This window comes from Sturnus vulgaris, chromosome 2 (genome assembly GCF_052056855.1).
Source record: "Sturnus vulgaris isolate bStuVul1 chromosome 2, bStuVul1.hap1, whole genome shotgun sequence".
Taxonomy (NCBI): domain Eukaryota; kingdom Metazoa; phylum Chordata; class Aves; order Passeriformes; family Sturnidae; genus Sturnus; species Sturnus vulgaris.
In genome coordinates, this window is record NC_142244.1 from 23,348,561 (window position 1) to 23,363,048 (window position 14,488).

General features: G+C 47.7%; 1 protein-coding gene across 1 annotated transcript in view; it reads left to right on the plus strand.

The window, feature by feature from the left end:
• The first annotated feature begins 215 nt into the window (after window positions 1-215).
• BOC (BOC cell adhesion associated, oncogene regulated) overlaps window positions 216-14,488 on the plus strand; it is a 54,320-nt gene continuing 40,047 nt past the window's right edge. Inside the window, exon 1 of the mRNA XM_014878612.2 lies at window positions 216-750. The gene's annotated coding sequence lies outside the window, so the exon portion shown is untranslated. The remainder of the gene's footprint in view (window positions 751-14,488) is intronic.

Consider the following 14,488-nt stretch of genomic DNA (forward strand, 5'->3'; position numbering starts at 1 on the left):
CCAACTTTCCCGCTTCCCGGCCCAGGAGCGTGGAGCGGCGGGGAGCGGTCCTGAGGGCCGGCGGTTCCCGGTTCGCGGTGCTGGGGGGGACGGGGACGGGGACGGGAACGGGAACGGGAACGGGAACGGGAACGGGAACGGGAACGGGAACGGGAACGGGAACGGGAACGGGAACGGGAACGGGGACGGGGACGGGGACGGTGCGGGCGGGCGACGGAACTCCGCCGCTGCCTGGCTTTGGGGAAGGGGTTTTACTTGGAGTTTTCTCTCTCCTCTGGCTCCTCCTCTTCTTCCCTCCTCCTCAGGGGGAGGGGAAGGAGGGAGGCTCTTGGGGCAGGAGTAGCTGGAGCAGAGAATTGTTTGGGAGTTCAGTCATCCAAAAGCCGTCTCCCGTATGGAGGGTCTGGCTTCCCATATCTCGGCGCCTCTTCCCTCCTCCTCCTCCTTCTCCTCCTCCCGCCGCGCCTGAGCTCAGCGCGGCCCCCAATCCCCAGCTCCAACCCTCAGAAAAAGCACAACCGCCACCCCCAAACCAAGGGCCCCCTCACTTTCCCCTTCCCCCAAAACAAGCTTTTCTCCCTCTTTTTCTCTCTCTCTTTTATTTTTTTTCCCCTGTGTGTGTGTGTGTGTAGTGAATTCCCCGCAGATCCGGCCTGGAAGTTCCCAGCTCCTGGAGTTAAGCCTCTTTGTTGCTTCCCTTCTTTTGGGGCATCTTTGTGTTTCCCCCTGCCTGCTCCATTGGAGACCGCGGTGAGTGAAAGAGAAGGGGGCCCGGGCCTGGTGGTCCTGGCGAGGGGCTGGGAGGACGCACGGTGGTGGCGGGCGATGGGGCGAAGGGCTTTCGCCCCATCCCTCTTCAGGCAGCGGCAGAGTTTGGGAAGTTGGTGTGGGGATGTAAGGAAGGGGGTCTGCCGAGGGATGTAGGAGACGTGACAAGGGAGCAGTGGAGACCCGCTGGTCCCCATCGGGACGGGGCTTGTTTTCGCGCAGGCAGGTGAGATGTGAGGGGCTCGGATGTTTCCCTCCAGCTCTTCCTCCTCGGCGGGTCGGCCAGAACTAATGGAGGGCCCAGGGCACGCACTCGCTCCGGGGTGCTCCAGGACTATCCAGGGCTCTCCTGGAACTTCCCCAGAAGCCTGGTGCACGACCTTGCCCCGTCCTCACTGCTTGCTGGCTGGGCGAGCAGGCACGGTTAGCAGTGGAGAGAAGGAGAAGCTGTGCAAAGTAAGCCGCAGATCCATCCTCCATTGCTCCAACTCTTGTCAAAAACTGCTGGGAGTTCACAGGCAAGAGCTGTCTCTGGCAGATGCGAAGGCATTTCGGTTTGTGCTCCGTGGAGGGGCTGCTGCTGCAAAGAAAAGCAGGGGTGGGTAGTCTGTCTGCTAGTAGAATTTTTGTTCTTTTCTGTGACCGTAGAGTTTTTATCCCTGGTGCAAGGATGAGGAGTTATTTGGGTCAGGGGAAGTAATTTTCTGCCCGGCAGTGGGATGTTGTAGGATTTGTGCATGCATGCCTCCCTGCTTGGACTGCAACTTGGGCAGATCGTCTGGATGGTGACTGTAAACAGAAAATGTGTTGGGAAGAAAGTGGGATGCTGAATTTCTAGCTATGTCCAAACAAGACTGTTTCAAGTGCTCTGAAGATACTAGTACTTACTTTAGAAAATAATAGACTTTAATCAATACCCCTGGCTGGCAGAAGGTACTTAATACAAATCTGTCTTTGGGCATTTCCCCAACTGATTCTGGTACCCCAAGTGTTATTTCACTGGCATTGTGTTCACATCTATTAAAGTTGGGCTTTTTTGTCCTTGTTTGTTTTAAAGAAACTCTCTTGACATCTCTGCAGCATTATGTCAGTGGGATAACAGGAATCCATACACACTCAGCACCCGCATGTAATTCCCAGCATGTCTTAAATGTTTTTCTTGGTGCCCAATTCTCTTAATTTCTACATTGCTACCATAGTGTCTTTTTGATATGTTCATTTGCAATCTGCCATTAAAATTTCTTTTCCCATGGGCTAAAAAACTACCATGGAAAATATTAGAAGAATGTGGGCGTTTTGTAAGTAGAATTTTATCTTAGTTTTCTTTTGAAACTAACTGACTCAGTGTGCCTACGATTAAGAGGAGAGTTCCTCTGTATTTATCCCTAGATACTTCTATGACAGACACTTCAAATTACTGGATTGAATATTGAAGTTCATGTCTTGGGGAAGGATTTCAGCAGAAACACATCATGGGTTTGCAGTGAAGATTTGTTCTGTTTATTTAAGTGACCTAAAGAAATGAAGGTGAAATAAATTCCCATGCTACTAGGATTCATGTGGGAATCTCCTGAAGTAAATAGCTCAATTAGGAAGAGCTGTGAGCTCCCTGCTGGGTGCATGATATTCTCTGACAAGAAGTAAATGGAGGTTTGTTCTACGTCCTTTTCTTAATCCTCCCCTTCAGATACAGGGACTCATCCTGCATATACCAAGCAGAAGAGGTGCCAGTAGATGTCTTTTGTGAGGGTTGAGGTCAGATACAGTGCAGTCCTCTCTACTTCCTGCTGGGGAATGTGAGGCAGGTTCATCTGAACGGTGCGCAGAGGTCCTGTGCAGATGGGAAAGGCAAGTTCGGTTTTCTCACATTCATACACACACACCCCCGCAGGACCATTATTTGAGAGATACCCCAGTACAAGTAGCTGAATCCTCACGTTTTTTCTATGCTTGGCACAGTGAAGTATTGGAACTGCATGATTCTGCATGCATGTGCTCCAAACTAGCATGTAAGTTGTATGAGTTCTATGTATCCCAGCAGTCTGGAGAAAGCAGCTTTTCTGTGCCTTCTACAGAAGCACAGAGTAAGAGGTTCTTTGAGATTGTCTGGTGTTGGCAGAGGTCTTTCCAGCCCTCAGAGTGTGAGACTCCTGGCTTGGAGTTTTGCTCCATTGAAGGACAGGTGAATCATTGTTCAGTCCACTTCACTGCTTGAAATTCTGCTATGTCCTCAAAACTAACACCAAACAGATCCCTCCAAATCTTCAGTACCAAACTGGCAGCCTAGCAATGCCTTCAGGGTGCTGGTACAGCTCCTCCTGGGACTAGGGCCAGCAGGGTTGCCTCTTCGGGAGCCAGCTGGAGCCTCCTGCCGAGTAAGAAGCATCATGGGCAGGGCTCTGAAGCAAGCAGCCTGCTTTGTCCCTAGAGTCCCCAGTGCTGCAGAGAAGAAACTTCCTTTCCTGAGTGAAGAAAAGTTACTCATTTAGGGCAGACCTGAATTTTTGTCTTGTTAGTGAAACACATGACTGAAACACCACCAGATCTACCTGCCAGTGTTTTCTGGCCTATTCCTGAACCACATGCTCTTAGGAGCACAAAAACCTTGCAATCTGATACCAAGCATAGGAAAAAAACCAGCTATTGCTGCTTCTAGCTAGGATGTGGGAGAGAACATGGGTGCCAGGAAAGGAAAGGCACTTCAGTTGGAAGCATGTGTTCAGCAGTTCACAGCCCTGTGCCTTACTAGAAAAGAACTAGAACTAGAACTTATTTAGAAAATGGAACTGGACCCTGTGCCAATGGGTTGAGCGCTGGAAGGAGGGACAGATATTGCTGTGTTGGCCCTTGCCAGATGACCTGTACCCAGCCTCATGTCTCTCAGAGCAGAATTCAGGTGCACTGGGGAGAACCCTCTCTGTTGTGCTGAGCCTCCTCAGGACTGCCACAGAGCTGGAGAAACACCTCTGTGCCTCCAAAATCACTCTATTCCCAGGCAAAGACAGGCTGTCTCCCAGCACGTCATCTTGTGTGCCTCATGAAGCAGGGGAGCAATGACAGGGGAAAGTGTGTTGGGGACCACGCTCGTTGTTTTAGCCCAGGTTGGCCTGCAGGTGGGTTTTCAGAGACTTGAGCTCTATTGGGCTCAGTTCAGTCACTTAGCCTGCAAGGTGTTGCAACAGCAGTAGGTCAAGGTAACTCCAGGTTAACAAAAGTTCCTTTGGCAGTAAATAACGGTGGGCTGTTCATTTTAATATCTGATGCCGAGTGCCTCAGAGACATGAGGTACAATTCCCTCGGACTTCTTTAATGTGCAGAGGTGACTTTGATATATTACTGCTGGCGTGTTACAGACCAAGGCTTGCAAATCTCTTGGTTTAAACCGTTACCTCCCAGGCTAAAAATTTGCGGTGTGAATTCTGCAGTTGGGATAGGATCTCCTACAAGGAAAAAGTTCACTTGCAAAATCTTTGGAGACTTCCTGTTTCTGGTTAGACTGAAAACATCCTGAGGGCGAAAACCTGCTGCTGTGTGCTCTGGTGCTCCTGTGGTCAGTCTCAGTTTAAGAGGTTGTTATGTATTCCAGTTCCTAGGCCACAAGAACAATTTAAGGCTAATAATGACTAAATGAATTGCAGGTCCTTAGGTAGAAGGGAGGTGAAAATCATCTTTCAGGTTTCTAAATGTACTTTGGGTAATTGTTCAATGTAAAGTGTCTCATGAATCTTTTTCTATTTCTCGATACTGGGTTTAGTTCCTCTTGGCTCCAAAACATACTACATCATATCTGCTTCTTCATTGGCTGATCAGAGTGCTTGAAGCTGATTCTCTGGAGGGAATGCTTGCAGAATAGGAAGTTTTCAAAATTTGCATTGTATGCATATTTGTGCACAAGTCTTCTAAAATCTCTCCACAGGACCTTGTGCTCCAGCAACACAGCTGTCTGAGTATCTATGGGAAGCTAAGACAAAAGGAGCATGGATGCAGTGGAAGCAAGTTGGCTAAAAAGCTCAGAAAGATATTTATTGCAGGGAATAGAAACTTCGCGCTTACACAGTCCCAGAGCTGCTGCAGGCGATGCAGAGCTTTCTGCTTAAACAGAGAGCAACAAATCCCTGCCCTGAGGATGTTACATGCTCCTTTTATTAAAACGGCCTCTCTTCCCTGCAAAAGGACTAATGGGACAGGAGGTTCAGCTCTGCCTGATGGGGTTGGTAGCAGAGCACCTGGACTGGGTACCTGTGAGGGGCTCTGAGGGCTTTCATTGTGTGTTGAAGAAGCTCTTGAGGCAGTGCAATTTATTTTGGCTCTGATGGCATCGATGGAGAGAAATGTGCGTCAGGGAGCGTGTGGGACGTGCTTGAGCTTCTTTGACCTCCTTGTGGGCAGTGTGCCAGCACAGAGGTGAGAGCCAGACTTTATCCTTGTTTTCTGCTCAGTTGCTCTTGAGAGGCTGCTGCCCTGTGTCCAGTCATCTTCCCTGAGCAGCCATTAGATGTGAAGATGGTGGCTGCGCCTTGTGCCTGTGCAGAGTGTTGAAGGCTTGCTGGGCGAAGTCTGCACCACACCACAGCATGTTCCCCCTATGGAAACCCACCACTGTCAAGTTTGCAGAGGTTTTGGGCTATGGTGTGTCTGTATATGTGTGTGAAAGCCAGATGGTATTTTTGAAAGTGGTAATTTTTCATTAACTTCTGTGCCTAGTATAGGCAGTAAATCTTTCACCCTGAGCCCTGTAGCAGCAATGCCATTTTGGCTCTCTCAGGTCCACTCTGGCAGAGAGATTAGCCAGCAGGTTGTACTTTCATGCACAGCCGTAGACCCAGGGTCCTGCCAAATGCAGGGACGTGTTCACTGGTTGTAATGTCAGGGAGTCTGTATATAAGCTTGTATATCTGAAGACTGTGCATTAGGCCCTTCTGCTGTTCTTTAAATCATGAGTGCAGGGGAAAAGGGTGTAAAGATCCCTGTTAAAACTGTATTGTCAGCTTTCAAATACGATGATGAGGTTACTTTTTATTTTCCTTTTAGTTGACAAAAGGACAGGTTAGACAGAGCCCTGTGAATTAATGTGTTAAGTTTAGTATGGTTTAGAAAGCCTGTGGTAATATAAACATACTGAGGTAGTCTTTGAGAAATACACCTTAAATATGGATACATTGGCCCGGAATACAGCATTTATTTGCAAAATACAGCTTCTTCTGATAACGTCAGTGTAATTTATCCTGGTACTTTTAGGGAGAGCAGCCACCTTGCTTAGTGATGCCAGTGTTTTAGGGTGCAAGCCTGGGCTGTGAGGGCAGCTTCATTTGATTCTCCACCACCACGGATTTCCCTCCTTTCCTCCCCAAGTTGAGGCAAGTTGCTCTTTGCCTCAGCTCTCCACCTGCAAAACTAAATGGCACTTCCCTGCCTCCTTGTGGTGTTGAGGGTAGGTCTGCTGGAGATCAAGAGAGACCATAGATTTGCTGGCCCTCAGAAAACCTCTTGGATGAAGACCACAGTTGATTTCAGCAGAGAGCCTCCCGCGGCACTGACAGCCCAGTGGGTGGCTCCTGTGGTTGCCTCTGGGGACATGTGCCCCTGCTTGCTGGATGGACGTGGGCCTGTAGGGGCTGCAGGATGCTTTTGGTTTGGAGGGCAGGCTGGTGTGCAGCTATAGGAAAGGCCCTCTCTGAGCGTGACTCTCGGGGAGCCTCACGTAGGTAGCAGCAGTGCAGCTGCAGTGAGCTTCTGGCTCCAGCCAGTGGTGGTACAGAGAGGCCATTGTAATCCTATGTGCTGTACAGTGTACATCTCAACAGGCAAAGTGGCTCCAGGGTTGTTTTTTTTTTTTATTATATTTCCCCTCCTCCTCTCCATCCCTTCAAATCTACTTTATGAAGTTCCTCCCCTTAAATTGAAAATTTGGCCTTATCTTCAAAGAAGCCCTTTAGTGCCAAGCTTTTAAAGGTGGGGAGGAGGCGAGAGCAAAAACATCACATCCATTAACAGCCCAGTTGCCAGAGAAAATGTTTTTTAAGACATAATCTGAAACCTTAGTGTTTGGGAGCCAAAGCCGACATTGAATACAAGTATGGGCCTTGTCCCTATAGAGTGGCAGCACTGGGAATATGCTGGCACAAAGACAGATCATGGAGCAAGGATTCTTGTGCATGCACGCACACAAATAGACAATTATTTGGAAGCCAGTAGTGTTCTGGATGCTGAAGAAATTTAATCTAGTGCCTTCTGTTCCAAGTTGCTCCCTGAGCTGTAGCTGATGTGGAGAGCAGTCTCATTTCTCCAGCACTTCTCTGGACTGCAGGTCCCTCTGGAGCAGGAAGATTCCTGCTATTTGTTGGCCATGGGTGGTAAAAAGGATTGGCTGCTCCAGCTTCTTTAGAGCCTGCTGCTGTCAGTGAGAGATTTCTTTGGGGCCCCTGAATGGTGATGGGCATATGATTTTTATGTTTTATTGCTCCAGAAGAAAACCGCTTGTTTAACAAATCCAAGCACTGTCAGATTGAAGGGTTGGGTTTGATTCCCAGTGTCAAGAGATGTTTTCAGAAACATGCTGGGTGGGATATTTCAAAAACACCTGGGCTGACTTTGATGATACAATGGAGAGTCAATGAGACTTGTGCATTGAGACCAGCTCCCCTCCTCACTTTTCAGTACAGGGTCATGCTTAGTGGGTTTATGGGATAATCCCACTGTCACCAGTGTAACAGCTGCCCAGATTAGTCCTGACAGCCTACTCCTGCATGGAAGTGGACCCTGTTTTGTAAGTGACTATTTCAGGCATATCCTGGCTTGCAAGCAGTTGAACTGCAGCTTCTAAGCCAGAGGCATCTGGGCAGAAAGAGGACAAGATTGCCTCAATTATCCAGTTGTAATGGGGTTTGAATCCAGTGAGGAGCACCCCATTACTAACTTCTTCCAGGCATGGCCAGCCAGACCACAGCAGAGCTGTGGGACCCTTGCAGGAGGAGGGCTTGATATCTACTAGCTGTTGAGTCCCTGTGGAGACTTCCCTACCCTTTAGCTGGCCAAGCAGGGTATCAGGCTTGTAGCTATAAGCTACTGCTGCAGCTGGAGGCTTGTAGGGTGGGACAAGCCTGTGAGAAGCTGGTGCATGAAGACCTCCTCAGAGAGGCACGCCAGCTGCTTTAGATGTGTCCATCATCACCTTTAGTCACTCTGACTGCTCTTGGGGTATCTGGGACTGGCCTGAAGGGAAAAGATGTTTGCTTTCCAGCAGATGAGGAGCTGAGCTCGTGGTTCCATGCCAGTTTGTGCCTGAACACCTCTGTAATGCTGTAGAGAAAGAGTCCAGGGCCATGCAAGGACTGGTTGCCTTTGAGGACCTTGCTGCTCTGGGTGCCTGAGATGCTGAAATGTTGAAAACGTAGTTCAGTCTTTGTCACCCCAGCTGCAGATCCTGTCAGAGATGGCTGCTCAGGCAGCAGAGAAGAAGAAGGTCTTGGGATCATGATCAACTATGCCGGATGACCATGCAGCCCGTTAGTTTGCTGATGGATGATGCTGAGAAAGGGGGGTCAGTACCAAGGTACAGAGCTGGAGCTGCTGGAGCCTGGGTGCGTTTGCTGACCCTGCTCACTTCTTGGTAGGGAGGTATGGAGCCAATTTCAGGAAGCCTTAGGGGAGAGTCATCTCGTTTACATGGCTACAGCAAGATAAGCCAGCCCTGTGTCTCACAGGATAGACACCAGTCTACTCCTGCTCCCACGAGCTGGCTGTGCTTGCCTGGTGTGAAATGTGCAATATGGGCTTTGGGATCCTGCTGACAGCATCATGAAGCCTGTGGTCTTTTCTGGAAGGAAGGGTCTGCTACTTACATCATGTAGCAATTTAGGCAGGAACATAGTTACTAAATATACAGTTGTCCTGTTTTCTTTACAATTGCCTGGGCTGCAGGTTTGGGAAGAAGGAAATAGGAGCACAAAGAGAACAACAACATCAAGAGCAAGTGGCAGGCTGTATTTATCATTGATGCCTGACCCTATAATCTCCCTGGGGATAGCTTTGGACATCCCTAACCTCTGAGCCACTTGAAAGAACCACCTTTAAAAAAATTTCCCAAACTAGTGAGCAAGCAAACAAGTGCAAATTTCATCAGCCACAAAAATGTGAGTATAACCCAGTTTTAGTATAGCTTCAGAACTGAAGATAAGTACAGGTTTCTTGACTGTCTTGTTGAAGGCTTGAGAAAAGCCTGCTATGCCATCTTCCCCCATCACCATATTCCAAAACCTAAATTATTATTTGTATTACAGTTGTGTCTACAAGTTTTAACCAAGGTTGAGACACAGCTGTGATCGATACCATGTTAACTTGTAGTGGGAGATTGTTCCTACATCCCCATTCAAAACAGTGAGGCAAATGTGGAGATAAAAATAGAGCATGAAGGGAACACGTGTGCCTTGGAGTAACTCGGCAGGTGAGGATTGGAGCTAAGTACAGACCCCACGATGCCTGATACTCATTCTCATGCTCCATCCTCCTCCATGCCCTGCTCAGAAGACATCAAAGTCAAGTGTCACTAAACCTTGATTGAAAGTTGTCTGCCTTGAAGCTGAGAGTTTTCCATAGCAGAGTCTCGTCTTACTTAGCCTCAGCTCACATCAGCGGCTACATGTGCTCCAGTGAGTGATTTCCCAAAGGGGTACTTGGCACTGCAGGTGGTGTTGGTAGTGTCCTGCTGCTGTGCGTGCCTTACATGGGGGCCCGCAGTGGGTCTTGGGGAGCTGCAGGTGGAGAGCAAGAGCTTGTGGCTGAAGGGAGAGGAAGGGAGCCAGTTATGGCTTTAATTCTCTCCTGTCAGCCAGTTTTCAGTTGCGGCATCGTGCTTTGAAAGGTAGCTGGAAGAGGAGCATGCCAGTGTAATAAGAGTGTTTTGCTTGCAGCATGAAATCTCAAGTTAAACAGTACCATTACACAAATAATGTGTGCCTTTTTTTCGCAGGGGGTCTGCGTCTGTGCTTCTCCTTCTCTGGAGGCATTGCCTTTTAGTGCACAAGCCAGGAATAAGCTGTAACAGATGCTGCTAAGGCCAAGTCCATGGCTTGTGTTGTGCCCAGGCGCAAGAGATTTTCAGGCCAGCAGAGAGGTACCTTACAGTGTAAGGGACAGCCGGGTTACAAAGAGCTGCTCTTCCTGAGCACGCTGAGCACACTGTATGTCTGGGGACATACCGGGGTACCTGAACGCTAATCTGACCCCTGCAGGCACAGGTAGCCCACTAGGGAGCAGCTGTGTCGACACAATGGCAGGACATGAGCAAAACCTGGCTTGATGTATTAACTGGGAACTATCTCTCAAGGAGGATAGGATTGCTTCATTGAAACCTGAGCAGGTTCCTTCCCTCTTTTCTTGTCTGACTTAGAGCACTTTTGAGGGGAACAAGTGGGGATTCAGATGCATCCTCTTCTGGTATCTATTTGCAAAAAGCTGCAGGCAAACTGTCTTGGGGAGCTGCTCATGGCCGTGCCCTACTGCTGTCTGAGTAACAGCTTGAACAGTAGTCAGAGGCTTTTGGCTCAGAGGAATGCTTTGAAACATACTGTTTTTAATGGCACTCTGTGCCAGGGGCTCTTTGTGTCTATGGGAAAAGATGACTCTTTGCTCTACTCTGCAGGAAGAGGAGCCTATCTGTAGTAGGACTCCTGCATTTAGCAAGTATTTTGATCTGCCCTCTGCAAGCTAAATAATTGAATTACAGAAGAGATCTCAGATGAGATGTTTGTGCCTTTGCAGTCAGTGCCTTGGGAGTGGAAGAGTGGTGGGAGATGTCAGTTATGGCTTTTTCTTCTCTGTTGATCCCAGGTCACTCCCAGTGCATGAAAGACTGCAAAGAGGCTGCAACATAGCTGCTGCCTTCACTGCTGTTCAGCTGAATTAGACAGGGCATAGGATGGAAAAGGCATTAAAAAATGGGTTTGTGACACCCATCCCTCCTCATCCTTACTGAGAATAATCTATTCCTCTCTCCCAGCACACAGCCCCCTTTCAGTTTTGCCTCAGACCTCGCAATGAGAAGGGAGAACAGGATTGCAGCTGAGAAGTCTAGCGTTCCCCTGTTCCCTGCATGCATGCTACCTCCCAAAGGATGTGGGTGCCTCTGCCAGGTCCTTGCTCCCCCTTTTCTCTCTGTTTTCTCCCTTTAATTTCCCCTCCTCTACCTGAGGTCCCAGTGCTGCCAGCAGCAGTTGCCGGGGCTGAGAAAGGCTTGTTGGGCCATATCCTGGGTGCCCCTGCCCCTACTTGTTTTGGGGAAGGCTGATAAGGAGCAACTAGGGGTACCTCCCCAGGCGCCAGCCCATTGCTGCAGAGATGCTCCCAGCCCTGGCTGACCCGAGGCAAGTGCGGCATGCTGCATGTCAGAGCGGGTCTGGGGAGCCCTTGCCTGGGCACGGTGGCTGCCTGCAGACACAGGCAGGGCTTCTGCCTTCCCACAGGTTATTCTGGAGAAGCGCCGTCCTTGAAATGAGATCCATGTCTCTCCTTCCCTCTTTCTTCTCATCTGGTGCATTGGGGCTTGAAGGTTCAGAGGCAACGTGTTCAAGTCCCCACCAGCGTTTCTGATCTCACAGCATTTTGCAGGCTTGGGAGGGTTTTTATGCTGACCTGTCTCCTTACAGGCAGCCAGCGAAGCAGCGGACACAGTGTGTGCTGAGGTGCCAGCATCTGCAAGGGGCATGTAGGAACCAGGCCAAAAAGGCTCAGTGAGATGTTAATGAGCCACAGATGGTCATCTTTATTCTGGAGCCTGCCGATTTGGGCTTCTAGAGCTTTCTGCTGGAGCAATATGTGAGTAAGAACTGATGGTAGGTAAGAGCTGGGAAGGGAGATCCTAAAATAAAGATCTTCAGGCATATATTGGGGACCTCAAGAGATCATCTCTGCTAGAGGGTCATTGTGATTTTTCTGAAGGTCTCCTTAGCTACTTGAACTATTTGTGGGCTGCAAAAAAAAGACTGATTTTCCATGGAAGAATTTTGTATTTGATAGGTAAAATCAGCAGAGGTTTATCTGTGGCCGTTACAGAGGAGGATCTCCAGAGGAGAATCCTCCTCCAGTGGAGGCTTTGCTTGAGTACAGAGCCCAAAGGCTGCAATGGATGTATTCCTCTCTTGCACAGGGCTCCCAACATATGTTTGTTATCAGCAAAGTAAAGCAGAGAAACAGAAAAACTTCAGCTGTCAAGAAATGCAGAGGGAAATTTTAATTGTTTCCCTTTTGGGCTTGCAGAGAGAATTCTCAAAGCTGCTTTCTGTCCCATTGTAAAATGTTTATATAGCTTATGTCTTTCATGAGGAACTATTAGGTCCTGCAGCACGTTGTGGATGTGAGTATATGAGAACAGCTTGTTTTACCCATCCCAGGGCTGAGTGTGCCAGCTGCACAATTGGATCTAAAATCATGGAGCAGCGTTTTCTCAAAACTGGGTGCTTTTCCTCCTGAAAGAGTTTCTGGTATTTTCCAAGCTAAGAAATGGTGAATAATTTCCCTAGTGGTAACTCTGAGATTGTATTTCCCTTAGATAGGTGAGTTTTCACAGTTACTGGAGGAAAGGGAAAGACCTTATTTCTTCCTACTTCTAATGCTGCACTTGTGGTCTGTAGCAAGTGACAGTATTTAATGTAATTTGGAGGGTAGGTACTGCCTGACCTGATCTACAGATGACTTTGCACTGAACAGTGAAAGCTTTTTCTGAGGGTATTTAGTGCTATGGGACAGTCGCAGATTTCCCTTCTCAAAGAAAGCACTGACAGTCCCTGTAAGCAATTAGAGAGAAATGTCCTAGAGGCAGAGGATGGCTTTTGCACAGCACCTGAGTTCTTAAAGGAGTCTCTGTACAATAAAGGAATCTAATACCCCTTATGTTCCTTTACTGGACAGTAATATAAGGATTTTTGGAAAATCCAAAGTGTTCTAGATTTATTTTTCCTGGTAGGCAAATATCAGGTGTTTGCTGTGTCCTCCCAGAACACTGCTGGGTGAGTCTTTGGAGAAGACAATCTGGTCTTTTCTGTGAAACATTTGCTAATACCTCTCAAGCAAAGGTGATTTGTGCATGAAAAAGACATTCTAAAATGATAAAGCAATTCACAACACAAAAGCTTCTTAGTCTTTTGCAAGAGAAGACAAGGTAGACTTCTTCAGGTTATTAGCATATTAGACTTACGTTTTAAAAATGTCTTAGGCTGAGCACAATACATTGATTGAAGGAGAACAGATTAGAATCTCCTGTCATCACCCCCAAAGCCCAGAAGCTGGTGTCACTGTTTATTTCTGGTCTCTTTACTGCTTACTGTTTTCTCCAAAAATGACTAAACATGTAAAACAAGGATTGGGTTTGGGGTTTGAGGTTTCTTTTTTCTTCCTTCCCCTATTCTAAGCCAGACTCTGACCACAGTCATGTATTTGTTTTTTTTCTCCTTTACTTCCAAATGCAGTCGCATAACAATAGCCTGGAAAAAAAGTACTGGAAATGATTTGTTCATGAATTTATTTCCTTGTTTTGGCTACAGGGAGTGGGTTAGCATTTGGGTAAGGAGGTTGGGAGCTCCAAGCCATCTCTTTCAAGGTTGAAGAGGGTTTAAATGGGAACCATCCTGTTAAAATGAGAGGTACTGTAGAAAGGCAGCCTTTCTGGAGCAAGCTTTTCCATTGCTCCATGTGCAGAGCCTCATGCTTGGGGCACCTTTTCTCAGCTGAACTTTATTTGCTATTTATGTAATAGCAGGGTCTTGTACAGACACTACTAAACAGGCTTTGTCTGCTACAGGCAGGCAGGGACCGGCTGGAAAAGAAATGTTTCTCTGGTCTTGGGCTTCTTCAGAAGTGGTTAATTGTTTGCTTTCCTTAACAGTCTGCTAATAGGAGGTAGTGGGTGGTGGTGTCTTTCTTATTTATTTTATGTAGGATGTCATGACAGATGGTGATTTTGACTGTTGTCCTCAGCTGTAGGAACTGCTTTCTAAACCAAGCTAGCTGTGATGGAGGCATCATAGCCAGATGATCTGTGAAAGAGGAAAGCCTGTCAGAGACATCAGATTCCCAGCTGACTCTGTTCTGTCATCTCTCTCCTGATGAGCAGGAAAATAAGTGTTTTGCAGATAGGGTTAGGAAATACATTTTTAATGTCTGGATCTTTGGGTCTTGGCAGGTGACACCTCTGATTACAAGGAAAATTAAAAATCACCAGGTGGAACAACAATGAATATGTGATTGCTGTGCTGGTCAGGAGGGTGGCTGTTAAAATATCAAAGAGCACAGGCAGTGAAATCTTGGTATTTTATTGCTATTTCAATGGATTTGGTCCTTATAGGAGAGAAAGCAGAAACAAGTGGAACTTAGGCATACTGGAGAGGGAACATAATCTGATAAAGGCTAGACTAGTCAGTAATGTTTTCAGATCGCAGGAAATTTCCTCAAAGTATTTATTTATTTATGGCTTTGCTGAAAAATTTTCAACCAGCTGTGTTTAAAAATATAACAGTAATGAGATACTTAAAAAAGGAGTTAATCTCTCCCTCTTTTTGACCAGCTGCAGAGCACCAGCTGTAGTACAGGCAAGCCCTGGGGAATCCAAGTGGCCTAGCCATGCAGCCTTCAAGCCAAAGTCATACCTTGGGAATCCAAACCCTGGAGGGAAGCACTGGCCTGTGGCAGGTCATGGGGATGCTGGAGGGTGACCATTTGGCCATCCTCC